Source organism: Erinaceus europaeus, chromosome 10, assembly GCF_950295315.1.
Source record: "Erinaceus europaeus chromosome 10, mEriEur2.1, whole genome shotgun sequence".
Classification (NCBI taxonomy): Eukaryota; Metazoa; Chordata; class Mammalia; order Eulipotyphla; family Erinaceidae; genus Erinaceus; species Erinaceus europaeus.
This window is the reverse complement of record NC_080171.1, coordinates 22390313-22404509: the sequence shown is the minus strand read 5'-3', so window position 1 is coordinate 22404509 and position 14197 is coordinate 22390313.

The window sequence follows — 14197 nt, the reverse complement described above, 5'->3', positions numbered from 1 at the left end:
AAGTACTTATAACCACTTATTAAGTGGTTATGTAAATAGAATGAAGTGGTTATGTAAATAGAATAGTGTTAAGCAGGGGGGATTTAAACCAAATGAAACAGAAGGAGTCTCATGCATACCAACAATAGATGTATGATTGTGTCCAGGGAGCAGCAGCAGCAGCTGTGTTTCTTGCCTCTCCTCTCCTGGGTCAACTAGGAATACCAAAGGTGACCACCTGGGACAGCAACAAGGCAGGACTAGAATGACTTCAGGAACCCACCAAGCCAATAGGAGTCCCACCTTAAAGTTAGTGTAAGTCATATGCAATGTAAATGTTAAAGGATCACAAAGCATGTAAACATTGGTCAAAATAATCTACTATCTTCAGAATATGCAATCTTTAAGCCATTTTTCGCTCAATTGTTCTTTAGATGTTTTATGATCATCTACAGTGTTCTCTGTGAGAAACTGGAAGGAATACATGTGACAATCTCTTTTCTTGAAGAATTCTCAGTTTAATAACTGAGAAAAACAGTTTTTATCAACCTTGAGAATCTGAGGATAAAAACTTTGCCAGAGGTAAGTTCAGAGGAATCAATTTCAGTCTCTGGAGAAGAGAGAAAGAAAATCTTCACTATCTCTGGGTAAATCTTTCCTAATCACCCTTCCCCAAAAAGAAAGAAAAAGGAGAGGAAGAAGGAAAGAAAGAAATATGGAAAGAAGGAAAGAAAGAAAGGTGGAAAGAAAGGAAGAAAGAAGAAAAAGAAAGAAAGAAAAGAAAGAAAGAAAGAATGAAAGAAAGAAAAGAAAGAAAGAAAGAAAGAAAGAAAGAAAAGAGAAAGAAAGGAAGAAAGAAAGAAAAATAGGGGAATGTATTATTTAGGAAAAAATGTGAACATCTATGAATATATACAAATATATGAAATGAGTAAAATAAACTGTATATTCAAGGGAGTATGTAGATATCTATCTTGGTGAGATGAGAAATTCTCCCTTTGTATCCACAACTGTACTGTGAACAATTAGCCTCCCAGTAAAGGAAATGTCAGAAACTGGGACCTGGGAACACAGTGATAAACCTCAGGCTAAAGGCCAGAAAATTTCTTCTTCTTCTTCTTCTTCTTCTTCTTCTTCTTCTTCTTCTTCTTCTTCTCTTTCTTCTTCTTCTTCTTCTTCTTCTTCTTCTTCTTCTTCTTCTTCTTCTTCTTCTTCTTCTTCTTCCTCTTCTTTTTCTTCTTCTTCTTCTTCTTCTTCTTCTTCTTCTTCTTCTTCTTCTTCTTCTTCTTCTTCTTCTTCTTCTTCTTCTTCTTCCGATTCTTCTTCTTCTTCTTCTTCTTCTTCTTCTTCTTCTTCTTCTTCTTCTTCTTCTTCTTCTTCTTCTTCTTCTTCTTCTTCTTCTTCTTCCGATTCTTCTTCTTCTTCTTCTTCTTCTTCTTCTTCTTCTTCTTCTTCTTCTTCTTCTTCTTCTTCTTCTTCTTCTTCTTCTTTTAATAAACCACAGAGTATAAATGTTCCATAAATGTAACCACTGTGGTTAAAGTATTTACAAGGAGGTTTTGATTCATAGTCTATAAAGAATCACACTTTATAGCTCCATTTGGTTCAAGTAAGGGAGCCATGAAATGAAGTCAAGGGTTTGGCAAATATTGCTAAGTTGTGGATCTCATCTCACTCAGGTGCCCTCTTTTTTCCAATGTGAAAAAAAATGGCACTGTTCCTCTATGCATAACTATGAGTTTGCCTGATTAAGGAACTACTCAGATTCCTGAGTAGGAGGTTTATGTGATCTAGTCTAGTGATTTTCATACTCACTGAAACAAAGATATAGATATATAGATATAAACATAGAAATAGACAGATATAGATATAGAGATAGAGACAAAAAGATAGATGGTAGGTAGCACACTGTGTTAAGCACAAATAGTACAAAGCATAAGGACTTACTCAAGGATCCTGGTTTGAGTCCCCAGTTCCCCACTTATAGGGGCAGGGGTCACCTCACAGTGGTCTAGCAAGTCTCAAGGTGTCTATCTCTCCCCCTCTCTGTCCCATCATATATATGTAAAAAATTGAGTGGATTTAGTAGTGCTGGCACCGAACCCCAGTGATAACCCTGGAGATGAGATAGAAACAAAGAGGGAGAGAGAGATATCTTTCTTTTTTTAATTTTTTTAAATTTTTATTTATTTTCCCTTTTGTTGCCCTTGTTGTTTTAGTTATTATTGTTGTTGTTATTGATGTTGTCATTGTTGTATAGGGCAGAGAGAAATGGAGAGAGGGGAAGCGACTGCCCTTCATGTGGGGAGCCGGGGGCTCCAACCGGGATCCTTATGTGAGTCTTTGCGCTTTGCGCCACTTGTGCTTAACCCGCCACACTACCGCCCAACTCCCGAGATCTTTCTTTTCTCCAGAGCTCTGGCTGAAGATTGAGAACAAATTTGCATAATACCCACCCTGTGTTCTTGAACTAGATTCTTTATCCAGGTAAAAATTATTTAATGCTAAATACATAAAAGGAATATTTATTTGTTTTTGATAAGAGAGCTTTGTGTGCTGGTTGTCTGACAGGTGGCAAGTACTAGACCCATCTTTTTAACATTGCATTTATTTTTCTTTTTCCAGCATAAAAACAATTGTTCTATCCCTATTCTTACCAGTAGAAATGCATTGCACAAATATATGCCTGAAAGCAGAAGTACACTAGAGTTTGCAGTGAGTACCCCCCTAACACTTCATCTCCACTATTCCAAGCTTTGGGTCCATGATTGCTCAACAATTTGTTTGGCTTCGTATGTTAACTCTCTTTTCAGCCACCAGGTTCCAGATGTCATCAGGATGCCGGCCAGGCTTCCCTAGACTGAAGACTCCACCAATGTGTCCTAGAGCTCAGCTTCCCCAGAGACCCACCCTACTAGGGAAAGAGAGAGGCAGACTGGGAGTATGGACTGACCAGTCAACGCCCATGTTCAGCAGGGAAGCAATTACAAAAGCCAGACCTTCTACCTTCTGCAACCCACAATGACCCTGGGTCCATGCTCCCAGAGGGGTAGAGAATGGGAAAGCTATCAGGGGAGGGGGTGGGAAATGGAGATTGGGTGGTGGGAATTGTATGGAATTGTACCCCTTCTACCCTATGGTTTTGTTAATTAATCCTTTCTTAAATAAAAAATAAAAAAAAAATAAATGCATTACATACACACACACACACACACACACACACACGTACACAAACACCCCAAGACATGTAACTTGTTCAGATAACATTGATGTATTAATATCAATATTTGTGCTCCTTGGTCAATTCTTTCTCCCACCAAACCATCTACTCAGGCTTGTAGGAGTTAAATTTCATTACTTGAAAATTGAAGTGAGAGTATTTAACAAACTTTCTTTAAATAAAATGAGACGGTGTGGATTCTTTCATTGTAAATGCAAAATTCATGAATTTTATTTATTTATTTAGTTCCAGGGTTACTGCTAGGGATCGGTGCCTGCACTACGAATCCACTGCTCCTGGAGGCTATTTTTTCCCTTTGCTGCCCTTGTTTATCGTTGTTGTTATTATTGCTGTTATTGTTGTTGGATAGGACAGAGAGAAATCTAAAGGGGAGGGGAAGACAGAGAGGGGGAAAGGACAGGCATCTACAGACCTGTTTCACTGCCTGTGAAGCAACCTCCCTGCAGGTGGGGAGCCGGGGGGTGGGGGGCTCCAACCTGGATCCTTTCTCTGGTCCTTCTTGTGCTTTGCACCATGTGCGCTTAGCAGCTGTGCTACCGCTGGGCCCCCAGAATACATAAACTTTTTACTCTTTCTGTTTACTTGCTTTTAAAATTTCATTGTTTTTTAAATCTGTTTTTCATTAGCAATGTCAGAGTATTTTAAAAATTTATTAGAATCCAGGAGTATAATTTCACACTCTTATATAGTATTTCTGTCATCAAACAATTCAGTGAAGTCCTGTGTCCCAACTCCTAATAATTATCAAACTACTATAATTTTCACAAAATCTGAGGTATAGTTTGGCTCCCTTTTTCTAAGGTTAATTTGGCTTAGTCCTCTATATTCCATACTTGATTGAAACTCTCTAGGATTTGTCTTTTAATTATTTAAAAAATATTTTATCATCTTTATTTATTGGATAGAGACAGAGAGACATTGAGAGGGCAAGAGGCGATAGAGAGGGAGACAGAGAGACACAGGGCTGCAGCCCTGATTCACCACCTGTAAAGCTTTCCACCTGCAGGTGAGGACCAGTGACTTGAACCTGGGTCCTTGGACATTATAATATGTGAGCTCAATCAGGTACACCAGTACTTGAACCCTGTCTTTCAATTCTTTATTTCTTTCACTTAGCATGATCAACTTAAGTTTCCTCTATTTTGTCACAATGATACAATATCATCTTTTTTGACTGAAGTGTAGTTTCCCATTGAGTATATCCCATTACTTCTTTATCTAGTCATATACCCTTGAACATATAGGTTTTATAACTTGGCTATTATATGTAGTCTATCTATGACATAGGGACTCAAATATACTTTCAAGTTAGTGTTCTCATCATCACCTATAGATATTTGCCTAGGAGTGGTATTGCTGAATCATAACATAAATTCATTTAAGTACACTCCACACTATTTTTTATTAGTGAATAATTTTTGATTTATAAAATTAAATGTCAACAAAGGTGTAGTACCACACCATTCCCACCATTAAGAGTTCTGAATCCAAGTCCATTGCAAGCCACCACAGTTCTCCCACTATTATAGACACAGGTTAACTGTCATCTCTACAAGTATCTGTCTACATTTGTACATAATTGCCCCATTTTTCTTCCAAGTTCAATCTTCTGTTCTACACCAAACCACACATAACCTATCACTACATCCAGATATCTCTCCCCTTTTCCCCCCTTCTCTCTAGGTCCTGATGGAGCTGAAGTTCAGAGCCCTTTTATCCTCTTCCTCCTATCACTTCTCCCCTAGTGGGAGTATGGATCAAAGTTGTTTTTGGGGTGCAGAAGGTAGGAATTCTGGCTTCTATAATTGCTTCTCCTCTGGACTTGGGCATTGCCAGTTCTATCCATACCACCAGTCTTTCTCTATCTTTCCCTACTGGACTAGAACTTTGGACAGGCAAGATTCCAGGACAAATTGGTGAGGTTGTCTGCCCAGAGAAGTCAGGAGAGAATCATGGTAGCATCTGCAACTTGGTGTCTGGAAGGTGGCAGGATATAATGTGAGACAAAATGGTTAATGAACAAGAACCAGATGGTAGGAACAGAGAGGATGAGATTAGGGATACTAGTGGAAGAAAGCTCAGAAATCCATTTTAGGCATGTTTCTAGGAGTCTACAACTATGGTAGTTTTTGCTTGAGTTTGATAGCTAGTTTGTAGTTGGTAGTTGGATAAAAATATTGTCTGAGAAAATGGTGTCAGAGTAGAGAAAAAGGGCTAAAAATTTAGATTAAGGCAGTGAGTAGCTCCATTCATGAAAATGTTCTGTGGAGAGAATGAACTATTTTCCACCCATCCAATCAAGGATATATATATATATATTTAGCACCAGAGCCTGTGTAGGCTCTTTTTCCCTATTGGTCTGAGCTCACAGTTTATGGTCACCACTCCATACTATTTTTCACAGTCATTCCTGTACTACCCTACATTCCCACCAATAGTGCATCAGAATTTTGTTTTGGTCACATCATTGCCAACCCCTGACATTTCCTCTTTAGTTGATGTAGTCCATTGTGACAGGTGTGAACTGGTATCTCATTGTGGTTTTCATTTGAATTTCTCTAATGGTTAATGATAGAAATTTGTTTCTTCATATGTCTTTTGTCTCTCTGAATGCTTATAGAGGACTGCTTATTCAGATCTTTTATCCACTTTTTAATTGGTTTTTTTTTTGCCATTGGACTGTACAGTTGATATTGATCCTTTGTCAGATGTGTTATGTGCAAATATATTCTCCCAATTGTGTGGTTTTGTGTAATATTTTCTTCAGATGGGTAGAGATGTTTAAATCTGATGTAGTCCAATTTTACTATTATTTCACTTTCCACTGCACAGGGGTTGTTTCTCCAAAGACATCCTTGATGCTGAGATCCTTAACTAGTTTATTTCATCTATGTTTATTTCTATGTATTGGATTGTAGAGAAAGTCGTAGGGTATTTTATAAATATCTTCTTATCAAAAAATGTATCATAATTTTTCTGTTAACCCAAAAATCCAGTTTCAAGTCTGATAACTAAGGTTGTAACTCATGATGAATACATTTTAGTGTGCGGTGTTCACCTATGGCCCACTTTCATTTTCCTTCATGTGGCTGTCCAATTTTCCCAACACAATTTGGTGAAAAGACTTTTTTATGCACTGAGTAGTTTTGGTCTATGTACTGTATATTATATTTACATATGTGTGTTAATCTATTTATGGACTCTGGGGTCAGGCAGAGACACACCTGGTATACTGCGCACACATTACCCATGTGCAAGGACTGGGGTTCAAGTCCCTAGTCCTCACTTGCAGGGAAGAAGCCTTACAAGTGGTGAAGCATTGCCTCACATGTCTCTCCTCTCCTCTAAACTCCCCCTTCCTCTCCATTTCTATATTGAAATAAATAAATAAATATTAAACATTATTTTGGGAATATTAGTCCAGTATTCTAAGTGTCTGCTTTTTGTTTCAATATCCCACGGTTCTGACTACCGCTTCTTTGTAGTATAGTTAATCTCAGGGTTTTTAATCAAGAACTTAATCTAAAAGTATCTTTTGTATAACATCTCTTTCTTTTTTAGAAAGATATTTAATTTATTTCCTCATTAGAGGCAGAGAAAATTGAGAGGGAAGTGGGCGATAAAGAGAGGAAGAGAAAGAAAGAGATACTGTAGCACTGCTTCACTGCCCTTGCAGTTTTTCCTGGGGACCAACAGCTTAAACCGAGGTTCTTGTGAGTCGTAACATGCGTACTCTACCAGAGGCACCACCAGCTGCCCCCTTTATATCATTACTTTCTATGTGTGAATTGGAATAGGTGTTTATAAGATAGAAATAGGCTGTCATATTTGCCTATTTGATTTTCATATTATATATATATGAAGATATATTGTACTTATGTATTCCCTAATAGCTATTTGTTCAGTAAGCATAAATGAAAATGGAGGCGTGTGTGTGTGTGTGTGTGTGTGTGTGTGTGTGTGTGTTTATGTTTTGTTTACTTACTAAGTGGTGGTTGGGCAATGGACATTGATGGTAGAAAATTGATTCATTTTTCCAAGATAAATTGAGAAAATTGTATTAATGGAGTTATACTGATAATTCATAGGGAAATAGTTCCATTGAATTAGGCAACCCTACTGTAACCATATTTAACCAATTTGATATAAACACAAAACTCTGTGTGTGTGTGTGTGTGTGTGTGTGTGTGTACTAAGAAAACTCACTCTCTTTTTTCAAGTAATATTATTTTATTGAGGGTTAATGGTTTACACTATCATTGATACATGGATATAATTTTCCATCTCCCCATGATATTTTAAGGTATATAATGTGAACATTAAAAACCATATAAATAACTATGTAAGTGGCCCATCAGATATAGGGCAGTGTTTGCATATGTGAGACCTAGGATTAGATCCCTGGTACTGCATATGCCACAGTGGTATTCTATTTCCCCCCTCTTTCTCACTAAACTAATTCATTCTTTAAAGGAACTCTATCACCTTTAAAGAAAAATGCCCTGCTGAAAATTACTTGGTTTGTGTAAAGTTTAACCTACTGCTATAGGGATTCTTTTAAATATTGTTAAATAAAACAGAGTTACGGTTGAAGATCAGCTGGAGGTACGCCGATGACATCTGCTGTGCAACTCAGGCATCAAAGTTCGACATCCTCGAGGAAACACTCACGAAAGACATATCTCTGATATCTGGTTACTGTAAAAAATGGCGACTAATCCTTAGCACTGCAAAAACGGTATCATCTGTTTTCCATCTACACCATGCCTCGGCCTCGCGTAACTTAATGTGCAGCTTGGCGATACGAGAATCCGGCATGAAGCCCAGCCAGTCTATCTTGGCGTTGCTCTCGATCGCACTCTGTCATTTCACAAATATCTCATAAAAACTGCAGCAAAGGTGGGCGCGAGGAATCACATCATTGCAAGACTGGCCAGCTCCTCATGGGGCGCGAGCGCTTCCACACTACGATCATCATCTCTGGCATTATGCTATTCCACTGCAGAATACTGTGCCCCAGTATGGTTCTGTAGCCCCCATGTCCACTTGGTCGATTCCAAATTATATTCCTCCATGAGGATAATTTCTGGAACCATCCGTTCCACCCCAGTTCCATGGCTGCCAGTTCTTAGCAACATCACCCTGCCAGATATTCATCGGGATGCGGCATCATCTAAGTTCATTTCCCACGTCTACGCTCGACCGGACCTGCCAATATACGCGGATATCTTCGCCCACCCTGTCCAACGCTTGACATCTCGTCACCCAATCTGGTCCCCTACGCCTACACTGAACTTCTCTGTTCCAGTCTCTTGGAAACAGAGCTGGCAGTCAGCTGAGGTAAAGAACAAACACCTCATCACAGACCCCTGCAAGCGTCAACCCGGCTTTGACCTAGCACGTTATGATTGGGCTCTCCTCAATCGCTATCGAACAGGCCATGGCCAGTGCGCCGCTATATTCCATCGCTGGGGAGCCAGAGACGACCCGAACTGCCCCTGTGGCTACAGACAGACTATGACCCACATAGTCAACGACTGCCACCTCTCCAGATTCAAAGGAGGTCTCGAAACTTTACATCAGGCTCAACCTGATGCTGTTGACTGGCTACAGAAGAAGGGCAAACACTAGAAGAAGAAGAAGCTGGAGGTAAAGAGTTGATGAAAAGTTATCTTGTTATGAGATCTAGAAATTAGGAGCAATACAATAAGTATTGTATTTAGCAATGCTAAAACTATTTGAAGTTTGTAGGCATAGTGATTTTCATAGACCTTAATATATCCAGCTTAATATGACCTACAAAAATTCCCAAGTGTAGGAAAAATACATATAACTTAAGCTAAATTATTCTTATGAACTTATCTAGTAAAGTTTTGTTGTGCGTGTAAGACAAGAGAAACTAATTTCAGTTTTAGTAATCATTATATTTTACAATATGGCTTCTTAATCAGGTAAACTCAAACTTTAAATATACACACTAGTGAAAGGACATTGTAATGGGAAAGGAAGTTGTAAGAGTGTGACTAAAAAAAAATCAGAATTAAATTAATTTTAGTTGTTTTCTATTATGGTTATTTGTGAATAAGGTAATAAGATAAATTTCCCTTGATGGTCATTTATGAAGACTAAAAATCTCACTGTGCAAAGAGAAATCTATGGTATATATATATTTTTTGGAGACTACCTTACTTTGGAGTAAGTTAAAATCTACTAGAACATTTTGCAGCTATTAAAGTGCATGAAAACATCCTTTAAGATAGCATTAGTATGCAAAATAAACAAAGCGACCTACAAAGTTTAAACAACTCTATGTGTCCATTCTGAAAGTAAAAGAGTTTACATTGCATTTCATTCTCCATGCATGAACTATTCTGAAAAGACAGTGAAGAAGTGAAGCACTCTACCACCTCATTCTACCTCATGAAGGGGTTTGGACCACAAGTGTAATGGATTTTTTTATGCTTTGGGTTAAACATATAAAGAATATATATAGGGAGTAGGGCAGTAGCTCAGTGGGTTAAGCACAGGTGGCGCAAAGCACAAGGACCGGTGTAAGGATACTAGTTCCAGTCCCCGGCTGCCCACCTTCAGGGGAGTCACTTCACAAGCGGTAAAGCAGGTCTGCAGGTGTCTTTCTTTTCCCTTCTCTGTCTTCCCCTCCTCTCTCCATTTCTCTCTGTCTTATCCAACAATAATGACATTAATAATAACTACAACAATAAAACAAGGGCAACAAAAGGGAATAAATAAATATTAAAAAATTAAAAAGAATATATATTAGTGCTTTTATAATGGTTTTCAAAATTATAAGATTTCAGAGTTAGAGTTTCACATCACAATTCACCACCAAAGTTCTGTGATCCTTCCCCTTAAAGATGATTTTTTAAAACTCTTTTGCACCTTTTGGATTTTAAGTAATCACGGGTGTAATACTTGTGAACATAGTTGAGTGCACATACTCCCCTTCATGAGGATCCTGGTTCAACTCCTTCGTCTTCATTTATGGGAAGGGGGAGCTCCAGTGGCACAATCAGTTAGCGCGTGGTACTTACACACTTGTGGGCGGGGAAGATTTAAGAGTAGTGGACACAAGCTGTGTTGCTTGTGTCTCTCCTCTCCATTTCTTTTTCCCCTTCCTTTCTCTCTATAAAAAATAAAGGGAAAAAATGACAGTAGGTACCAGCACCAAGTACCAGTAATAACTAACGTAGCAAAAATCAATTATAATAAAGTTAATTTTGAATAAACACACAAAAGAAGTATTATTCAAGCACAGTTATTTAAGCTTGATAATATCCCAATATATAAACAAAAATTACTTTCTTGTGTATTGTTATTATTGTTAATTACCCACAAATTTAAGCCCAATAAGATTGTTTCCTTGAATCATTCCAAAAAGTATAAATATATCTTCCTTTTCTATATGAATACAATCTGAGAGAGTTTTAAAATTAATATTAGATAGATGATTTATAATTCTAGATCTGTTTCCTCCCTAAACTTTAGGCCAGATCCTTAATACTGGTTTGGATGCAACAAATGACACAAAACTGGGAGAAAGTCTAAGCTTGTCGGATAAAGAAGTGATTACAAAAACTAGGTAAGCGTAAGAGACTGTATCACTTAATGATGGCCTTTTGATCACTATCAGACCACTCAATCACCCAGGATCAGAGACAGGGAATCCTTAGATTCCTCCATAGATAATATGCACCTAGACCTCTAATAGGTCCCTCTCTCTATCATCATTGGTCACATTCCTGGAAACGTTATCATAAGCCCTTTTGTTGGCTTCTTCAGGACTGAACCTCACTGTGAAATAGCAATGTTAGAGAATAACCGATTCTTTGAATGGAGGCTATAACATCCTACTCTTCCACTTGAAGAATACAGGCTCTTGAAGTGCACGCAGACTAGAATGTTCCCAGCTGTGACTATGCACTGTGAGCTCAGTCTGATAGGGACTCAGAGATAATATAGGCTCCAGTGCAAAATATGAATAGATATGGACCCCACGTTAAATTGTTGTGGTAAACAGCTGATTGTATTTATATAGTTTCTTCAAGTTTGTGAGCAATTCTCTACCCTAATCCTGCTTCTTAGTTTCACTCCCAGTTCTGACACCATCTTCCCAGATGATATTTCTAGCCCACCCCATGTTAGAAGGAGAAGAAGGAGAAGAGGAAGAAGAGGAAGAAAAGAAAGGAGAAGAAGAGGAAGGAGAAGAAGAAGAAGAAGAAGAAGAAGAAGAAGAAGAAGAAGAAGAAGAAGAAGAAGAAGAAGAAGAAGAAGAGGAGGAGGAGGAGGAGGAGGAGGAGGAGGAGGAGGAGGAGGAGGAGGAGGAGGAGGAGGAGGAGGAGGAGGAAGAGGAGGAGAAGAAAGAAGGACACTTGGAAGTAGTAATAGGTGTAGCTGTGAACTAGAAGGGAAAGGAAATGGGAGTTAGCATAGTGTACCACGTTAAGCACATATATCAAGAACTGCATATATCTGTGTAAGGGTCCCAGTTCAAGCCCCTGGCTCCCTAGCTGAGGGGAGGGGGGCAGTTTGCTTCAAAAGTGATGAAGCAGGTCTGCAGGTGTCTATCTTTCTCTACCCTCCACCCCCAAATTTCTTTCTGTCCTAGTCAGTAAAACAGGAAAAAAGTGGCCACCAGGAGCAGGGGATTTGTAGTGTAGGTATCAAGCCCCAATGATAACCCTGGAGGGAAAAATATATAGATACTAAAATATACATATTTAAATATATATGTAGAAGATAGATGATAGATAGATAGGTAGATAGATAGACATATTTTTAGAATTAGCCCATATCAGTGACCTCGGGATAAGTACTTCATTTTCCAGTAGAGGGGGTGTTATCCAGAACTCTAATAGTGATATCTCTCTGGAATTATTCCCCTATTATCTGATAATTTTGTAAATCAATATTAAATCACTAATAAAAATTTTTAAATATAAAAAAATAAAATGCACAAAGACCAGGGTTTAAGCTCCAGTTCCCCACTTACAAGGGGAAAAGCTTTGCAAGTGGTAAAGCAGTGATACAGGTGTTTCTCTCTTTCTTCCTTGCTATTTTCTTTCCCTCTCAATTTCTCTGTCTCAATCTAATAAATAAATATAAGATTATAAACTATATATTATTTATATACTTAATATGTCTTTTTTAGTACTATTCAAACATTAGAATAACTTTTGGAGGACTGGACAAATAGCTCAGTTGGTTAGTGCACTGGGTTTTCATGCCTGCTATCTAGGTTCCACTCTGGCGCCCACCTGTTGAAGGAAGTTCAGGTGCTATGCTAGCTTTCCCTCTTTTTCTTTGCTTCTCTTTCTCTGTGTGAAAAAGTTAACCTGGAGCAGCAAAGTGCCCAGAGGCAAAAAAGTAAAGGGGAAGAACAGAAAGAAAATAACGTGTAAATAAAGAATGTTTCACAGGCAAAACATCCAAAGAGGTAGAGTACCATCTGACAAGTGAGTGTTAGAATGTCCTGGGTTGGAACTACTCAGCTAAGTTCTAAATCATGTTTCATACCTTGAGATGGGTGCTTACAATCATCATTAAAATAGGAAAATATTACTTTATATCACAATCTCTAATAGGATAGACTATAAAACTAACAGGTATTTCCCAAAGAGGATTTTTCCAGTAACTTATACTAATAAAAAATAAAAATTGACTTATTGTCAGCCAGGATTTGAGACTTCATATTACACTTGAACATATTTTGAGCTAGGGTGTAACTCTATGATTGGGTTGAACATTCATGATTTCTGGATAGTCCTGGACTGAAAATGAGATGCTTCATTTATAAAAAATTTATTTGGACCATGTAGCAAGAAGACATTGAAAAATAAACTTACCTTTTTGAGGATGAATAATTATGGGAACACAAGTTTCCACATGTGGCATGGAATCAATCACTCCATTTATTTATGTAATCAGGGAAGTTCTTTGGTGTAATCCAACAATAGACAATGCTTATACACTAATCTTTTGGTTTACTGTTTTTCAGTGGCAATAATGAGATTTAAAATAAATGTTATTGCACAAAATTTGTTATTTTGCATTCAAACTTTTTATCTAGCTTCTAGTTCTTTCTATAAATTAAAAATTAGTCTCTTATATCCTTGACAGAAAATGTTCCCTTATACAACTATTCAAAATAAACTTTATAGATAGTTTTAGATGAGATAAGAGGAATCCTAACTGTAGCCCTAACATGGGAGGACCAGGTGGTAGCACATCAGGTTAAGCCCACATGATGCCAAGCACCAGGACCAGAGTAAGGATCCCAGTTGGAGACCTCGGTCCCCACCTCCAGGGTGGTTGTTTCGCAAATGGTGAAGCAGGCCTGCAGGTGTCTATCTCTCCCCGTCTCTGTCTTCTCATCCTCTCTCAGTTTCTCTCTGTCGTATCCAACAATGACAGAAATAACAACGGGAGTCTAACAGTAGCCTAGGGTTGAGAGCATGTGGTGCAAAGCCCAAGGACCAGCATTAAGGATGCCAGTTGGAGCTCCCAGTTCCCCACCTGCAGAGGAGTCGTTTTACAGGTGGTGAAGCAGGTCTGCCGGTGTCTGTCTTTCTCTATCCCTCTCTGTCTTCCCCTCCTCTCTCCATTTCTCTCTGTCCTATCCAAAAATGATTACATAAATAACAACAATAATAACTATAACAATATAAAAACATGGGCAACAAAAGAGAATAAATACATAAATATTTTTTAAAAAGAATAACAATAACAAAAAGGGCAACAAAAGGAAAAATAGCCTCCAGTAACAGTGGATTCATAATATATGCACTGAACTTCACCAATAACCCTGAAGGTAAAAAAAAATTAAAAATTAAAAAATTGACATAGAATGAGGACATTTCTGCAGTCTAAGTTCTCAAAACTTCTGAAAGTTATTTTAAACCATCACACATTTGTGAACAGTGTTCAATCACTAATCAAAGATGGATGTATAATAAACTA